The 13,844-nt window shown below is 48.8% G+C and overlaps 1 pseudogene; it reads left to right on the top strand.

Moving 5' to 3' along the window:
* Positions 1-7,980: 7,980 nt before the first annotated feature.
* Positions 7,981-11,675, top strand: LOC147118765 (uncharacterized; annotated as a pseudogene).
* The last annotated feature ends 2,169 nt before the right edge of the window (positions 11,676-13,844 follow it).

The raw sequence follows: 13,844 nt of genomic DNA, 5'->3' as shown, positions 1-13,844 counted from the left end.
CCGGATCTCGATGGCGTCGAGGTCCCATTCAACAGACATCAGCGGATACTGTGTTGTGACCCTGTCGGTTAGGGGCACGGAGTATAAAAATTTTAAACTCCTCGTCCTGCCCCAACTCTGCGCTGCCGTCCTACTAGGGCTAGATTTCCAATCCCACCTTCAAAGTGTCACTTTGGCATACGGTGGACCCCTCCCCCCTCTCACAGTCGACAACCAACAGCCTTTAAACCGCCCACCGCGTACCACCTGCGGCCTATCCACCCTCAGGGTTCCGCCCCCCTCCCTGTTCGCCAACCTCACCCGCGACTGTAAACCCGTCGCTACCAAGAGCAGGCAGTACAGCGCCGGGGACAGAGCTTTTATTAGCTCTGAGGTGCAGCGTCTCCTGAAGGAGGGCATCATCGAGAGGAGCAACAGACCCTGGCGTGCCCAGGTCGTAGTCGTTAAGACCGGCGATAAAAACCGCCTAGTCATTGACTACAGCCAAACCATAAACCGGTACACCCAGCTGGACGCATACCCCCTTCCCCGCATATCTGATATGGTCAATCAGATTGCACAGTACCGAGTATTCTCTACCATCGACCTTAAATCGGCCTACCACCAACTCCCTATCCGCCCTGAGGACCGCCAGTATACCGCCTTCGAGGCGAATGGCCGCCTCTACCACTTCCTTAGGGTTCCCTTCGGCGTCACCAACGGGGTTTCGGTCTTCCAAAGGGAGATGGACTGGATGGTTGACCAGAACGGGCTGCAAGCCACGTTCCCCTACCTAGATAACGTCACCATCTGCGGCCGCGACCGGCAGGACCATGATGTTAATCTGGAGAGATTCCTCCGTACGGCCCAACGGCTGAACCTCACCTACAATAATGAGAAATGTGTGTTTAACACCTCGCGCCTTGCCATCCTCGGCTGCGTAGTAGAGAACGGAGTCATCGGCCCCGATCCCGAAAGAATGCGCCCCCTCATGGAGCTTCCCCTCCCCCACTGTCCAAAGGCACTGAAGAGAACCCTGGGGCTCTTCGCCTACTATGCCCAATGGGTGCCCAATTATGCGGACAAAGCCAGACCCCTCATGAAGTCCGCCTCCTTCCCCCTTACGGCGGAAGCGTGCGCAGCCTTCTCCCTCATTAAGGGAGACATTGCTAAGGCCACAATGCACGCGGTGGATGAGTCCATCCCTTTCCAAGTGGAGAGTGATGCATCCGACTTCGCCCTAGCCGCAACCCTTAACCAGGAGGGGAGACCGGTGGCCTTCTTCTCAAGGACCCTCCAGGGCCCTGAGATCCGACACTCTTCGGTCGAGAAGGAGGCCCAGGCGATTGTGGAGGCTGTACGATGCTGGAGGCATTACCTGGCAGGCAAACGATTTACCCTCCTCACCGACCAGCGTTCGGTCGCTTTTATGTTTAATAACAAGCTGAGGGGCAAAATCAAGAACGACAAGATCTTGAGGTGGAGAATCGAGCTCTCCACCTATGATTATGATATCTTTTACCGGCCTGGTAAACTGAATGAACCCCCAGATGCTCTATCACGAAGTACATGCGCCAACGCGCAAATTGATAGATTGCAGACCCTCCACAACGACCTCTGCCACCCCGGGGTCACCAGACTTTACCATTTCATTAAGGCCCGCAACCTGCCCTACTCCATCGAGGAGGTCAGGACCATGACCAGGAACTGCCAAACCTGTGCCAAATGCAAACCGCATTTCTTTAGGCCGGACAGAGCAAGCCTGATCAAGGCCACCCGCCCCTTCGAGCGCTTGAGCATCGATTTTAAGGGGCCCCTCCCGTCCTCTGACCGTAATGTGTACTTCCTCAACATTATTGATGAGTACTCCCGTTTCCCCTTTGCCTTCCCCTGCCCAGACATGACCAGTACCACGGTCATCAAATGCCTGAACGACCTCTTCGCCTTGTTCGGGTTCCCAAACTATATACATAGCGACCGGGGCTCCTCCTTCATGAGCGAGGAACTTCGCCAGTTCCTACTAGCGAGAGGTATTGCTGCAAGCAGGACCACCAGCTACAACCCCCGAGGGAACGGCCAGGTGGAAAGAGAGAACGCGACTGTCTGGAAGGCCGTCCTCTTAGCCTTAAAGTCTAAGGGCCTTCCAACCTCTCGCTGGCAGGAAGTCCTCCCGGCAGCGCTGCACTCCATCCGGTCACTGCTTTGCACCGCCATTAACGCCACCCCCCATGAACGAATGTTTGTTTTCCCCAGGAAGTCGACTACGGGAACCACGCTACCAACTTGGCTGACCTCTCCGGGGCCCGTCTTGCTGCGAAAGCACATGAGGGCCCATAAAACGGACCCCCTGGTCGAGAGGGTGGACCTCCTGCACGCCAACCCCCAGTACGCCTATGTGGCATACCCAGACGGGCGGGAGGACACAGTCTCCTTGCGAGACCTCGCACCCTCGGGCATTCCTGAGACACCACCGTTACCCCCCCCCCCCACCCCCCCCAAATCCAGCCCAGGTAGACGGCATGCCGGAACCCCACGAGCCTTCGCCGACCACGCAGACACCAGCACCAACATCGAATACTGCACCACCGCCGCCGCTGCTGCGACGATCAGAAAGGCTTACGAGGCCTCCGGACAGACTGATATACCTGAACTGGTAGTACACTTCACCCCGCCGGACTCAAATCTAAACAAGGGGTGAATGTGGTAAACCACTTTTATCGTTCACTATCGTTACACTATGGTTATCACTGTTATATCGTTACACTATGGTTATCACTGTTTACACTGTTGTATCACTACACGAGGTCGCCTCTTGTCACGCTGTTATACCTGGGCTGACCACTGCTGACTCCGCCCATGGCTCCACCTACCTGCCCAGGTATAAAGGTGGTCGACTGGCTGGTATTCCTCCTTGTTGGATCCGATCACCCACGAGGGTGGGCTCTGTTATTTAGCCAATAAAAACCTATAGTTACTTTCTTAACTCGTCGCTTTTCATTGGATGAATTGATAGGTATATCAACGTGTGCCTGTAAGGGGAAGAAATCCCCGCAACTGCAAACACTGGATCTTCAGGTTATTATTCGGGGCTTACCTGCTGCACGAGTTGTTTATGAAGTCTCCCCACCCACCTACCGGTCCATTACTCCCCTCCGTCGCGATTCTTACTCGCTGCACCATCGCCCTCCCGGCTTCTGTTCCTCTCCATCTCCAGTAACGCACTGCGCATGCTCAATAACCCGGCCCCTCCCGCGCCTGCGCACTGGGCTCTTGTAGTCTGGGTGTGGCACGTGCTCCACCGCGGGGAATGCTGGGTAAAAGCCCCCCATTGAAAGACCAGATTAGTGAATGGAACATAATTTCCTGTGATCGGATTGAGGACTGAACCATGTTCATTCTCGTAGTTATGGTTTGTTTCTGCTGATCTTAACAACCCCTGCATCTGCGCTGGAGATTAATATTCTGTATAAATAGTGAATAAATAAAGCTCGAGGAACAGCACCTCATCTTTCGATAAGGCACTTTACAGACTTCTGGACTCAACATTGAGTTCAACAATTTCAAGCTTTAACCTCTGCTCCCATTTTTCATGCTGTATGATTTTGCCATCCCCATTTGCAACATTTTCCAAGACTCGATTTCACAGCCACATCTCTTTCCTCAGCAACTGTCTCCGGTTCCGACTTAATCCACGTGGATTCCAACTGAACTTCCACCCTTCGTATTTCAGATCCACCCAGGATATCTTTCCTGCCTCTTACCTTAGTAATATCTGTTACATCTCCAGCTTTTTCCAGTTCTGATGAAGGGTGCCAGACCTGAAACGTTAACTCTGTTTCTCTCTCCATGGATGCTGCCTAGCCTGCTGAGTATTTATAGCATTTTCTCTTGTTATTTCAGTGAATAAATCAATTTGTTTCAAACACACAGTGTGTCAAATATTTGATTCCTCCATGATAAGAGAAGACGAATTGATGTTCTGTTCCAGACTGTTTAATTTTTGGGCCTTTTCTTACTCTAGATTATTTCCGTTCTCATCTCGTTCGTCTTCCACCACACCAAACCCCAAGCTTGCTCCGTTTGAGTACACAACTTGTGGGTGTCATAGAATGAACTGTAGTGTCTCACTTACACTCATCTGCCATCAACTGGTCCAAGTAGCGGGCAGTCGAGGGGGTCGTTCGGCCCGACTGCCTGCCTCTCTCCTGGTGGCCCTGGAGATGGAGCACGCGGTGTCCGCCAGCAGGCTCGAGGCCTTCTGCGACCGGTGGACGTTGCGGGGACTGGAGTGCATCATCACCCCGGCCAACACAATTTTAATTTAATTTGTTAAGTTTCATTTAATGGTTTTTTAGGTTACAGTTTATTTGTTTATGGTCCCTACAAAAGAGTAAACTCATCTGCACACCACAGGGACTGGAGTGCTTATCACCACAGGTAATGAAATGTTAATTTAATTTTTAAGTTTCCTTTAATGTTTTAAGTTAAGCTACAGTTTATTTGTTAGCACAAAAGAGTACACTCAGCTGCAATTCCTTTGAACCATAGCTTTATAGAAATATCTTGCATAAGTTTTGAAATCTGTTATTATCTGTATCTGTATCTGTATTACCCTTTGTGGATTCGAGTTAGTAAAACTCCTCCACACGTACTGCACGTGATAACCTTTGAAAGGTTCTGATCTTTGTAATAGTAATTTCTGAGCTTGATGGTCTAGTTGATTTAATTTCTTGTTACTAACATACCTTGCACTATTTCTTTAATCGAGATAATTGTTTCAAATACTTCCTTTATCAGGTCTTTAGCTCCTCCATTGATCCCTGTCAATGATCCTTTGTTAGGGGCTGGGGTTAGGTTGTAGGCTTACGGGTTAGTGGTTGGGGCCAGTGGTTATTGGTTAGGATTGGGGTTAGTGGTTATTGGTTAGGATTGGGGTTAGTGGTTGGGGCTAGTGGTTATTGGTTAGGATTGGGGCTAGTGATTATTGGTTAGGATTGGGGTTAGTGGTTGGGGATAGTAGTTATTGGTTAGGATTGGGGCTAGTGATTATTGGTTAGGATTGGGGTTAGTGGTTGGGGCTAGTGGTTATTGGTTAGGATTGGGGTTAGTGGTTGCGGCTAGTGGTTGTTGGTTAGGATTGGGGTTAGTGGTTGGGGCTAGTGGTTATTGGTTAAGATTGGGGTTAGTGGTTGGGGATAGTAGTTATTGGTTAGGATTGGGGCTAGTGATTATTGGTTAGGATTGGGGTTAGTGGTTGGGGCTAGTGGTTGTTGGTTAGGATTGGGGTTAGTGGTTGGAGCTAGTGGTTATTGGTTAGGATTGAGGTTATTGGTTGGGGCTCGTGGTTATTGGTTAGGATTGGGGTTATTGGTTGGGGCTCGTGGTTATTGGTTAGGATTGTGGTTAGTGGTTGGGGCTAGTAGTTATTGGCTAGGATTGGGGTTATTGGTTGGGGCTAGTGGTTATTGGTTAGGATTGTGGTTAGTGGTTGGGGCTAGTAGTTATTGGCTAGGATTGGGGTTATTGGTTGGGGCTAGTAGTTATTGGCTAGGATTGGGGTTAGTGGTTGGGGCTAGTGGTTATTGGTTAGGATTGGGGTTAGTGGTTGGGGCTAGTGGTTATTGGTTAGGATTGAGGTTAGTGGTTGGGGCTCGTGGTTATTGGTTAGGATTGGGGTTAGTGGTTTGGGCTAGTGGTTATTGGTTATGATTGGGGCTAGTGGTTGGGGCTAGTGGTTATTGGTTATGATTGGGGCTAGTGATTGGGGGTAGTGAATTGGAGGTTAGACTTAGGAGTTAGTGATTAGGGTTAGAAACCATTATTAACAACACAGGTGTCACTGGATGCATCTTTTTCATTTCATGTTTTTTAACCTCACACAGACGAGTCACGGAACAGCCTCATGAATTGTTCATTCAAGGAACATTCTTTCTGGCTGGAGCCTGATTTTTTCCCTTCTTTCACATCTCGACATTTCTCACAGAAAAATACATACACTTTGGGATTTGGGGACAAGAACAGGCGGATCCAGGTGTTGGGCTGGTTACATCACAATCAGCAGCCTGCCTGGAAAGGGCTTCTGAAAATAACCTGTCACCATCTGATTCCACCGTCATATCTTCATCTATTACCCACCTTTTGCCCTCACTGGAGCACTTTTCACCACCATGACCATTCTCCATACTGAGGCTCTCTGATTTCCATTTATAGTCTCAGTGTAAGTGGTCCCTGAATTTGGTGTCCAGATTCATTTCCAGCCATTTTGAGATGTCTCTTACCCTGACAACAGAAAGGCAACACGCCCTTCGGGACTCTCGATCCTGACTGTAAAGACTACTATCTATCCTTCTAATTATAGAATCCCCTATACGACAATGTTTCCACTCTGCTCCTCCACCCCTTGGACAGCCTCCTGTTCCACGGTGCCTTGGGCAGCATTCTAGCTTTCCTTCCCAGTCTTTCTCCTGATCCTCACAGGTATTGAGAATTTTTTGTACCTGTTGGCCAGGAGCAGTGTCTGCTGGACTTCCTTCACTACTTCTCCTACATTCCCCTTACCCGGCTGACTGACAGTCACACACTCCCCTTCCTGCACCTGTGCTTTCTTCTGGCGTGTGACTGTACTCGAGTGAATTATCCAGTAATTCCTGCACATCCCTTATATGTCGGAGTGTCTCTAGCTCGGACTCCAGCTCACTGACTCGGAGCTGGAATGTCATGAGGCAGAGACATTTGCTGCAGATGTGGCCGTCTGGGACAGCCTCGTTGTTCACAAACTCCCACATACTACAATCCCCACACACTGCCTGGTCTTTATTAATGAATGAATGAATTTATTTTTTGTTATCTGTAGTTTATTTCTTGAACTGTGATTAATTACTTCGCTATTTATCAGTTATGAGCATCTTTAAAAGCAGTTAGAATTTAATCACTTACATCGTTTTCCTTTGACTTACAGTTACTTGCACTAATAAATTCTTACTAAGTCAAGGTTAACACTAACCACTAAAGAGACTAAACACACAAAGGGATATCGATATTCTTACCGATATACTCATGTTAATTTGCTCTGCTGTGTGTTGATTATAACATCACTTTTTTCTGTGTCTTCTGGTGCGATTATTTATTATTTACTGTTGCTCCTGGTTTAAATTACTGAGCACCTCCTTCCCCCTCAGCATCCAATTCCCATTCTCACCAAATTCCCCTTACCACTCTGTTTAGCAAGCCACTCCGTTTAGTAGATTCTCGAGCTCTGTGCCACACCGCTTATCCTCCTCCTAGTCCCTCCTCCAAAGATATCTCTGTCTTCAGCTATTCCACTCACTTTTCTGCCACCTTGTTGACCTAAAATGGCGATGGTTGTTACCCAGAACACTCCGCGCGCGAGAATAGGCCCTATCAATGCTGCAGGGCCTGGTGTGCGCAGGCGCGGGGAGAGCTCGGTGCGGGGTGGGTTCCGCGCGTGCGCAGTGCCACCAGTCGGGTGATGGCGGCGGAAGGTGGAGAAAAGATTCCGGAGCGGGGAGGAGACGGCGGAGCGCAGGGGAGCAGTAGAACCGGCGGGGAGACTTTATAAACACCCGGGGTGGGCCTCAGGCCCCGAACAAGAGCCTCCAGGCTGGGCGTTTGCCCCAAGCGGGGCGGCAGCTGCAGGGCTTTCTCCCGGTGACAAGCCCGGGGTAACGGCCGCCATCTTGAGAGGCTCAGGGGGGCAGCAAGGTGCATGCGCGGCCCCCTTGGCCAGGAACCAGGAGGAGAGAATCTTGTCAATTTCTATCCTGGACTCACAGTGATGGCTTTTGTAATCTCCTTTTACAGGCTGTGAAAAGGGCAGCATTTACACACCGCAAACTCAGACCAAACATCACATCGAGATCTGACAGAGTCACTCCATTCATCAGGACCTGAATATCATCAGTCTTTGAATGTGGAAGGAGAAATGTTTGTCTTTTCTGTCTGTGGGGAAAGATTTCAAACATCAGCGTGACTGGAAAGGCACCGAGACACACACACCCGAGTGAGAGTGTTCCAGTGCACTGACTGTGGAAAGAGCTTCAACCAGTTACACAGCCTGAAAAATATCACCCCATTCACAGCGGGGAGAAACTGTACACATGTTGTGTGTGTGGACGAGGCTTCAACTGATCGTCCGACCTGGAGAGACACAAGGACACACGCACCATGGAGAAACCGTGGAAATGTGGAGACTGTGGGAAGGGATTCAATTACCCATCTGAACTGGAAACTCATCGACGCACTCACACTGGGGAGAGGCCGTTTACCTGCACCGTGTGTGGGAAGGGATTCACTCAGTCATCCAGCCTCTATACACACCAGAGAGTTCATACTGGAGAGCGACCGTTCACCTGAATTCAATGTGGGAAGGGATTTACTGCTTTATCAACCCTCCTGACACACCAGCGAGTTCACACTGATAAGAGACCGCTTAAATGCTCTGACTGTGAGAAGAGCTTTAAAAGCACAAAGGATCTGTTGACACACCAACGAGTTCACATTGGGGAGAGGCCGTTCACCTGCTCCATGTGTGGGAAGGGATTCACTCAGTCATCCCACCTTCTGACACATCAACTTGTTCACTCTGATAACAAACCTTTTAATTGTTCTGACTGTGAGAAGTGCTTTAAAAGTAAAAAGGATTTATTGATACACCGACGCACCCACACTGGGGAGAGGCCGTTCACTTGCTCCGTGTGTGGGAAGGGATTCACTTGTTCATCCCACCTTCTGACACACCAACTTGTTCACTCTGATAAGAGACCGTTTCAATGTTCTGACTGTGAGAAGAGCTTTAAAAGCAAACAGCACCTGCTGAAACACCAACACACTCACACTGGGGAGAGGCCATTCATCTGCTCCATGTGTGGGAAGGGATTCACCCGATCATCCCACCTGTTGAGACACCAGCGATTTCACACTGGGGAAAGGCCATTCATGTGCACTGAGTGCAGGAAGGGATTCACTGATTTATCCAACCTTCTGACACACCAGCGAGTTCACACCGGGGAGAGACCGTTCACCTGCTCTGTGTGTGGGAAGGGATTCACTCAGTCATCCCACCTCACCGAACACCGACATGTTCACACTGATGAGAAACCTTTTGAATGTTCTGACTGTGAGAAGAGCTTTAAAAGCACAAGTCATCTGCTGAAACACCAACGCACTCACACTGGGGAGAGGCCGTTCACCTGCTCTGTATGTGGGAAAAGATTTACTGATTCATCCTACCTGCTGACACACCAGCGAGTTCACACTGGAGAGCGAACGTTCACCTGCTCCACGTGTGGGAAGGGATTCACGGATTCCTACAACCTGCTGGCACACCAACCTGTTCACACTGGGTAGTGGCCATTCACCTGCTCCACGTGTGGGAAGGGATTCACTGATTCATCCAACCTGCTGACACACCAGCTAGTTCACACTGGGGAGAGGCCGTTCACCTGCTCCGTGTGTGGGAAGTGATTCACTCAGTCATCCTCCTTACTGAGACACCAGCGAGTTCACGACCGACTGCAGAGGTTGGATTCTGCTGTTATTGCTGCTGTTAATCACATCCAGGACTGAACCATGTTCATTCTATCAGTTGGGGTTTGTTTCTGCTGATGTTTATAACCCTATAACTGGGCTGGAGATTAATATTCTGGAGAAATGTCAAACAAATCAGCTTTGTTTCAAACACACTTTGTGTCGAGTCTGTGCTGACTCCATGATAAGAGGAGACTAATTGATGTCCTGTTGCTGACTGCTCCATTTTTGGGCCGTTTCTCCTTTCTTACTCTGGATTATTTCGGTTCTGATCTAGTTGGCCTTCTGCCATCCTGGGAGTCCCATGATACAACGATAATGGAGTTGTTGACTAATCACAGCGATCAATCTCTATCAATGAGTCTACAACAGACCCAGACATGAGGTGAGGAAAACCCCAGTGGTGGAGAGCTTTAGGAGCCATCGGACCAAAGTCACCACTTCCTCCCGAGCATTCTACACTGACCACACGTCATGTCTCAAATTACTGACACACTGTGTCCCAAAATCTTATTCTATGAATGAAATCGGTCCAATTTACATTTGAATGAATCAACACTAACTGCTTCCACCATCTCTCGAGGGAGCCTGTCCCATAGATTGACCACTCACTCACTGAAATATTGTTTCCACAGATTGGATTTGAATTTACCCCCTTCAAGCGCAGGCCGTGTCCTCTGGGTCTACTGTTCTGGACAGGGTGAAATAACTTGTCGTGCTCTACATTATCCAGTCCCTTTAGAATCCTAAAAACAGCAATCCTATCACCTCTCGACCTTCTCTTTCCAGTGTGAACAGGTGCAGTTTACATAACCTGGACATGTTGGCTCGATACTCAGTTAAATTCTGACAAAAACCCTTTGATGTTTCTTAAATTGCATTAACCGACACTACACAGAATCCTAGAATGATAGAGCACAGAAGGAGGCCATTTGGCCCATCGTGCCTGTGCGGCTCTCTGAAAGATCCATCCAGTTACAAAAGCAAAATACTGCGGCTGCTGGAAATCTGAAATAAAGAAAGAAAATGCTGGAAATCCTCAGCAGGTCAGGCAGCGTCTGTGGAGAAAAACAGAGTTAACGGTTCAGGTCACTGACCTGCCATCAGAACCTTTCATCACACATTATAATCTAATGGATTACTCACTCTGGTTTAAGCTTATATTGTGGTTAATAACGGCAAACTCTGTTGTTTCTCCCGATCTGATTACAGTTTCCAACCAGTCGATTCAGTGGAATGTCCTATCAGTGTTGCCATGGCAACCTGTCTGCAGTGAAGCGCCTGTTTGACTTCCTGAAAGTGCAAAGTATCTGCGGACAGACCAACACACCCACACTGGGGAGAGGCCGTTCACCTGCTCCGTGTGTGGGAAGGGAGTCAGTCTATCATCCAACCTGCGGACACACCAGCAAGTTCACACTGGGGAGAGGCTGTTCACCTGCTCCGTGTGTGGGACAGGATTCAGTCTATCATCCAACCTGCGGACACACCAGCGAGTTCACACTGAGGAGAGGCGGTTCACCTGCTCGGTGTGTGGGAAGGGACTCAGTCTATCATCCAACCTGCGGACACACCAGCGAGTTCACACCGGGGAGAGGCCATTCACCTGCTCCGTGTGTGGGAATGGATTCACTCGGTCACAACACCTGCTGACACACCAGCGAGTTCACAAGTGACTGCAGGGGTTGGATTCTGCTGTTATTGCTGCTGTTAATCACATCCAGGACTGAACCACGTTCATTCTGACAGTTGGGGTTTGTTTCAGCTGATGTCAGTAACTCCTATAACTGGGCTGGAGTTTAACCTGTATCAATGTCAAATAAATTAGCTTTGTTTCACACACACGCAGTGTGTCGGGTCCTTGATATCTCGACAATAAGACAAGCTGATTGAGGACTTGTTACAAACTGAGTGGAATCTACCTGAGAACTGAGATCCCACAACTTGTTAAAAGATGGATCTACAAGATATCCAAGTCTGACAGGACAGAAAATTCTATTATATCACAGGGTCCGCTTCAACCCTCCAGGGCAGTGAGCCCCTGTAACATTGGATTTTAACCTATGGGAAATATTCTGATAATCTGTTATTGTCATGGGGCAAAGCAGCCTTGTTACTTTAACATAAATTTAATCAAACTCAATGGACAATCCGATCTCCAAAGGGAAACGTCTCCTTAAAGCTGATGGTGTCGGCAGTTTTGCAGCTCATTTCTCAGTGTGAGCGTGTCAGAATGAAAAGCTTTAACAACAGCCGATGTTTCACAAAGGGAGACCTCACCAGACCAAAGGCCATTGGTGGAGTTTAATGGGCTGTTTGTGTCACTGGGCTACAGGAGGCCATTTTTAACCGAAGGAAAACTGGTCACAGCAAACAGAGAGTTTAACAGACTGTCCCAGGTCCACTCGAACCCCCACCTTCTCTCTCTCTCACTATTTATGGGCACTGCTGCAGTAATTGCTCCTCTGACCTTTCCTCTCTTGTCCCTCCTACACCCCTGATACACGGCCTGACACAATCTCCCTCCCCCTACATCCTCACTGTGCTGGAATCCATACCAGTCTCCCCATCTGCTCCTTGTTCTCTCCCTGGATCCTAAAACTACTGAACTCACTCTTCCCCTCCTGAAGTCTACAGGCTCTAAAACTGAAGCTTGGTGCCCCTCAGTCCCGACTCCTTGATTTACCTCCCCTTCTCTCCTCCTCTTTTCCCCTTGGTTGTGTTCCACACTCTGGGCCTTGGGCCTTCCCCGGGGATTCTCAGTATGAACAGGTGGGATGTGTTTGGAGACAGGGTGTCCCGGCTCTCCACCTTTAAAGGGACAAGGAGACGACCAGCTGGGCTGAATGGCCCTGCTTTATGACATCACTGCAGTGCCTAGCAACCAGCCTCCCTGGGCCCTGCTCATTATGGGCTGGGTTTAGCTCAGTGCTGTTACAGGAAGGGAAACAGGAGCAGGATTCACCCCGTGTGGAGCCCAGGATTAATGGGGAGAGGTTCAGGATCAATTTATACCTTATTGAGTGAGAAATGTCATTGTCCCTGTCCCTCGGTATCTGTGTCGGGGAGCGGCTGATGGGTTTACTCTGTATCTAACCCTTGCTGTACCCGACTGGAGAGTGTTTGATGCTGACACTAGGGGCTCAGCTCCACGAGCACAACATTTAACCCAAAGATGATCTGATAAACCCATCAGCTTCTCCCCTGGACACAGGTCCTGAGGGACAGGGAGTGTCTCTGATATTTTGGTCGGTGTCGTTGATCAAGTTTAAACACCTCGCTCACATCTCCTCTCACCCTGCTTTGTTCTAATGAGAAGTGCCCCAGTTTCTCTCGTCTCTCCTCCTGGGAAAGAGAAGTTCACCTCAGTTAGAAACTCAAACAGGCGCTTCACTGCAGACAGGTCATTATGAGGAAACATTTCTTTACCCAGCGAGTTATTATGATCTGAAATGCACTGCCTGAAAGGGTGGAGGAAGCAGATTCAAGAGTAACTTTCAAAAGGGAATTGGATAAATATTTGAAGGGAAAACATTTACCGGGATATGGGGAAAGAGCAAGGGAGTGGGACTAATTGGATAGCTCTCCCAAAGAGCTGGCACAAGCATGATTGGCCGAATGGCCACCTTTTGTGCTGTATCATTCTAGGATTCCCTGATAACTAAAGCCTCTCATCCGTGGTATAACCTCAGTGAATTTATTCTGCAGCCTCTCTGTGGCCCCGACATCCTTCCTAGTGTAAGATGCCCAAAACTTATTCTAACTGCAGCCGAACTGATGATTTTGTTTTCTGCTCCCCATTTATAAAATACCTCGGGTACCATTTTTAAACCACTTTATAAACTTGTCCTCCAACTTTTAAAGATTTGTGTATTTGATCTCCCTGTAGATTTTAGAGATATTAACATAACATGGTTAAAATACATTGACATCAAGTGTCTGATATAATGTGTTGCATGGGAAAGAGAAGTTTAGTCTAAGTTAGAAACTCAAACAGGCGTTTCACTGCAGACAGGTCGCCAAGGGAACGCTGATAAGACATTCCATTCACTGAATCGACTGGCTGGAATCTGTAATCAGATCAGGGGAAAGAACAGGGTTTTTCTGTTATTAACCACAATATAAGCTTAGAAGAATCAGAGAATGGTTACAGCACAGAAGGAGGCCATTCGGCCCGTCAAGCCTGTGCCAGCTCTCTGCAAGAGCACTTCAGCTAGACCCACTCCCCGCCCTTTACCCGTAACCCTGCAAATGTTTTTCTTTCAGGTACTTATCCAATTCCCTTTTGAAAGCCGTGATTGAATCTGCCTCCACCACCC

This window comes from Somniosus microcephalus, chromosome 4, assembly GCF_052327205.1.
Source record: "Somniosus microcephalus isolate GS21.2 chromosome 4, FLI_Smic_1.0, whole genome shotgun sequence".
NCBI lineage: Eukaryota > Metazoa > Chordata > Chondrichthyes > Squaliformes > Somniosidae > Somniosus > Somniosus microcephalus.
This window is presented reverse-complemented; position numbering and strand designations above follow the sequence as displayed.